Here is a 5,202-nt window from a genome sequence, read left to right as displayed (position 1 = left end):
CAAGGAGCGGAAGATATTCTACACCTCATGTTCACATGTGATCGTGCTAGAGAGGTGTGGCGAGCACTTGGCTTAAGGCATGTGATTGAGCCGTCTCTTATTGATTGCTCTGGTTCAGTGGTGCTTGAGGGCCTGCTGTGCGGAGACCTGCAGGTGCCATCACCGATTGGTTATGTGGGGATCAAAGAACTCATTGCATGTGCAGCCTGGTACATATGGTGGCAAAGACGAGAAATTAAGAAGGGAGAGTCAGTAGCTACTCCGGGAAGAACAACTTTTGCTATTGCGGGGTTGGCACAGAATTACTATGGTGTCGAAACATCATCAGAGCCAAGGGTCCTATCCTGAACAAAGCCGGATTCTCACACATGTAAAATTAATGTTGACGCTGCTTTTTTCCCAAATGGTTCAGGTGCTATTGGTGTTATTCTTCGCAATCATAAGGGAGTGGCTTTGGCAGGAAGAAGCAGATTGTTTAATAATGTTCTAAATGCGTCAACTGCTGAAACTTTGGCGCTAAAGGATGGGCTCCAACTGGCTGAAGTTCTGGGTTGTATACATGTTGTTTTGGAATCTGATTGTTTGGAGATAGTCAATTCGTTTAATGATAATGATGATCTTTGGAGTCCATATGCAGCAATATTAACAGACTGTCTCTATCAAGCACAAACTATCACCAGAGTTACTGTTAGGCATTGCTCCAGGGAAGCTAATGAAGTGGCTCACTCCTTAGCTAAGCATTGCTATTTTAATAATTTGTGCTGTAATTGGGACGATGATCCCCCTAGTATTATGTTGGATAGGCTTTCACATGATGTAAGGAACGTTTGATGTCAAGGCGGCAAGTTTCTTACGCACTCTTTTCCTCACCAGGCTACCTACGGGGACTGAGAGGTTTTCAATGAGCCGGCTTGCTGATCTAATATATGATGATTTAAAAAAAAAAATAGTTTCGTGGCCCGATTGATGTGTGCCAAAAAAAACACGTGCTAAAGACTAATTTGACTATTTGAGCATCGATCAACCATGGACGCTATGCAATCCGTCCACATCTGTTCAGTTTCTGTCATCCGTCCATGTCCCGAGTCCAGCTTGACGCACTTAGTCGGCCGTCGACGATTACGATGATACGAATCTTTTGCGTGGCCTAAGATACGTCCTTTCTCCTCGTCGCAGGCGGAAATAAATATTGGACTAGTGAATCCCTCATTAAAAAAAAAAATTGGACTAGTGAATCTAAGGGGCCTCTGCTTAACGCTAAAGCTTGCAATTTGCATCTGGAAGCACGTCGCAAATGTTTGAGTGGCCTCTAGCTTACTTGGCTGTGGAATTAGTAAACGTAACAGAAGTTTAAGATCGAGATTCGTCGCAGGCGGAAATAAATATTGGACTAGTGAATCTCTCAAAAAAAAAAAGGACTAGTGAATCTAAGGGGCCTCTACTTAACGCTAAGGGCATCTCCAACCGCGCGACCCAAACCGCACCCGCGCGTCCGTTTGGGTCGAGCCGGACAAAAACGCGGTCCAGCGCGGGGACGCACCGCAAAAGCGGACGGCCGCGGCGTCCGGAACGACGCAAACCCGGCCCAAATCTGGGCTAGGTTTGCGTGGCCGCGGATGGCACGCGCCGTCCGCTCGCGTCCACGCGCTGGTCGCCTCGTCTCCCTTGGGCCCACTCGTCGGTGACCAGGGGAGACTATTAAATGGGGACCGGAGGGGATCCGGCCCTCCACTCCGGTCCCCACTCCACACCCCGAGCAAAACCGCCGCCATGGCCCCGAAGCGACGGTTCGCTCCCGGAGCGAACGACGACGAGGCGAGCAGCAGCCGGCGCCGTCGTCCGCCGGCGTTGCGGCAATCGGGAGGAAACCAGCGCGGCCTCCACATCGGAGAGGCCGCCGCGGCGGTGCGGCATTGCCGCAACCGCCGCCTCTCCTCCTCGAGCCGAGCCGGAGTCCTCGGAGGAGGACCCGGACCTCCGCGCCGCCCTCATGATCTCGGCGGCGGAGGAGGAGGCGCAATGGCCGCACCTCCATGCGGCCATTCGCACCTCCGAGATGGAGGAGGCGGCGCGGCGGGAGGTAGAGGAGGCGGAGGGCTGGGCGCTCTATGCCCAGGCCAGCCAGGCGGTGCGGGAGGAGGAGGAGGCGGCGCGGCGGGGAGGAGGCCGGGCGCCGCGCCGATGAGGACCGCCGCCGGGAGCAGCGGCGGCGGGGAGGACAGGCGGCGGCGCCAAGAGGCCGAGCGCCGCGCCTGGCGGGGAGAGACGACGAGCGCCTCGGGGAGGAGGCGGCGCTCCGGTGCGCCGGCGCGGCGTCGGGTGGCTCCGGACCCCCACTCGCCGTGGGAGGAGGCCACTGTGGTCTCCGTGGCCGGAGTCCCGGCGCGCTCCCAGCCCACAACAACGCGTCGCCGCCGGGGTGGACGACGACGACGTCGCCGACGACGCCCACAGGGGCTAGGCGGCGCACCGGCGGCCACCGCGCCGCCGACCTAACCCTAATAGAGGGTTTTAAATTTAGTATAAATTTAAAAGCCCATATAGGGGAAACCTTCCACTCAAATCCTTTTTACCAGAAGGGAGCTCGCCTGCCACGACATATAAGGGAAAAGGCAATGTGTGGAACTAGATAAAGTTTGATCTGCCACTTACACTGGAAGGGCAAGAACTAATGCTTATGCGTATTCTTCCACGGCATATAGAAGGTTAACTACTCCAACTCGATGGCTGAGATAGAGTAGGTCGAATCCCCGTGAAAATGTTCCCTTTTGTTAGTTATTTGCCCAAAATAGGGTTATGTATAAATTTGCCCAAAATAGGGCATATGTTTTAATCAAATTTCGTTTAAATTTGCTTTTTTTTTCTTTTGTTTTCGTGTTTATCGGATTATGCGATGCGTCCGCGCGTTGGGCGCAGCGCGCGACCCAAACAGATACGCGGACGCGGACCGCTGTCCGCGTGTCCGGCCGGCGACCCAAACGGTCCAAAACGGACGGCCCAACGCGTCCATTTGGGTCGCGCGGTTGGAGATGCCCTAAAGCTTGCAATTTGCATCTCGAAGCACGTCCCAATTATTTGAGTGACCTCTAGCTTACTTAGCTGTGGAATTATTAAACGTAACAGAATTTTAAGATCGACATCCATTGATTCAGTCGTGCAAGAAAAAACGACAGAATCAGGCCAAAAAGTAATCAGACGTGGCAACCCACAAAATTATAACTGGAGATGCGGGGGATCGAACCCCGTGCCTCCCGCATGCAAAGCGGGCGCTCTACCATTTGAGCTACATCCCCGTTTTGTTTAACAAATGTAGTAACTTCTATATTTCTTCTAAATGCACTGTTGATTCTCTTACGTTACTGCGTACAGATTTGCTCAAAATTAAAATTTATAAAGTTTCATCGAGTATGTGGTTGACTTTTGTTGATTCTATAACGCATGATGATTTGAGATAGACAGTAGTAAAAATACTAGCTTATTGAATACACCAGACCTAACCTCCTCCCGGTTAGTAGAAAGTATGTGTGCATCTCTTGCCTCCCGTCCTACTTAATTTTAGGTATGTTATGTTGGATTATTAGGCAATTTCCGTATGAGATTAATTACCGAAAACAACATTAGAGATGCACAAGCATACTTAACCATACACATCAGACTAAGCACATGCATCAGATCTGAACATGGAACAAGTAGCGGTGCAAGGTAGGAGAGGAAAAACACGTACATCGCGACCGGGAAGGTCGCACCAGCAGCACCACCACCATCATGGGAGTTGTTGATGTCGCCCATGGTGTAGTCGGATCCGTCGATGAAGCAGCCCGAACCGTCGATGAAGAAGACGAACAGCGACGACGGTCCGCGCCGAGACGCTCCCCAAAACCTTATCGCCCGTCTCCCGGTGCAGGATCTCAACGGACGGGGTTTCGGAGGCCTGCTCTCCCGGACGGCTGTGCACGCAATCGCCGGGATGGGGAAGACTAGAGAGTAGCACAGCAAAAGGAACTTCGCGAGAGAGAGATCTAAGAGCACTCTTCTCCAGATCTGATCGGTCTCCTTGTATACCCTGGGAGGAGAGCCGCCCTGACCGCGTTGACACGCGTAGGAAGCCAGGGACACGCGGCGAGCATGCACATGCAGGTCGACACGTACCCAACACAGTTGGTGCACCAAGCAAAAAAAAATTTAGGCTTCCTTGAGTGTGTCTCGAACTCGAACTCGAGTCACGAAACGCGACGTGCGTGACGTGACGTGCCGAGCCGAGACGGGCGGGCGGAGGAGGAGGAGTGCGCGAGGGCTTCTTCTATTCTCACTCACTTGGAATGACTAGAACAGCAGCCCTTATATACCACTCCAACTCTCTCCCAACTAGCAATGTGGGACTAAACTTTGTCCCCAATGCTTGTCCCAAGCTGCCAACGTGATGGGCCTTGAGATTTCGGGAATTGTAGACTATATGGGCTGCCCTTATCGGGCTGCACGCCCATCTACATTCAACAATCCCCCACCAGATCTCATATGCACATCGGATGACACATTAGTTCCATTCATCGTTTGATATACCCGCACTTCGGTGGAGACCTGTTAAGTTGAACTTCCACCTAGGCAAGGTGCTACGCTTGACTACAAGCGAACAATGGACTATGCCTTGAATTGTCGGTCTTTGTGCGGCAAGTTTCGCTCAATGCCGGCACGGTACTAGGCTACCTTAGCCTTCCCCTCGGGTGGAGCTTATAAGTCATACTCCTCGGCCCTTCATGAGCTTACTAGAGATTCACCCAAATCTCCCACACTATGACCAGTAGTGTCACTCATATAGGTGTGTTCTTCAAAAGATCGCCTCGTAGGACGGCGTCTTCGCTCATCAAGAGCCGCTCGTAACACATTAAGACATTGTCAACTCCGCTTTACGCGTAGCTATGAGAGAATTGCAATCGCAAGTGGAGTGGGAGTATTAAATTTTCTCTCAACTCGGTTGCTCCGGTTTGTTTTCCCGGGTCCTACTTCACGGAATTTCCGATCACATAGGTTGGGTTACCCCTCGGCAACTCAAGTGGGTCTCAAACCCATCTCCCTCGATGCTAGGTCTATCATATTTCTTGATAGTCCTTTTGTGAAAGGATCTGCCGCATTTTTAGCACTTTGGACATAATCCAATGCTATCACTCCGGAGTTCTTCGAGTTTTACGACGGACTTCAATCTCC

The 5,202-nt window shown here is 52.0% G+C and overlaps 1 non-coding gene across 1 annotated transcript; it reads right to left on the bottom strand.

Moving 5' to 3' along the window:
- Window positions 1–3,220: 3,220 nt before the first annotated feature.
- On the bottom strand, window positions 3,221–3,293 carry TRNAA-UGC. Its single transcript has one exon. It is a non-coding gene; the product is annotated as a tRNA-Ala (tRNA).
- Window positions 3,294–5,202: the final 1,909 nt, after the last annotated feature.

The sequence above is a fragment of the Lolium rigidum genome, chromosome 7, assembly GCF_022539505.1.
Source record: "Lolium rigidum isolate FL_2022 chromosome 7, APGP_CSIRO_Lrig_0.1, whole genome shotgun sequence".
Taxonomy (NCBI): domain Eukaryota; kingdom Viridiplantae; phylum Streptophyta; class Magnoliopsida; order Poales; family Poaceae; genus Lolium; species Lolium rigidum.
This window is presented reverse-complemented; position numbering and strand designations above follow the sequence as displayed.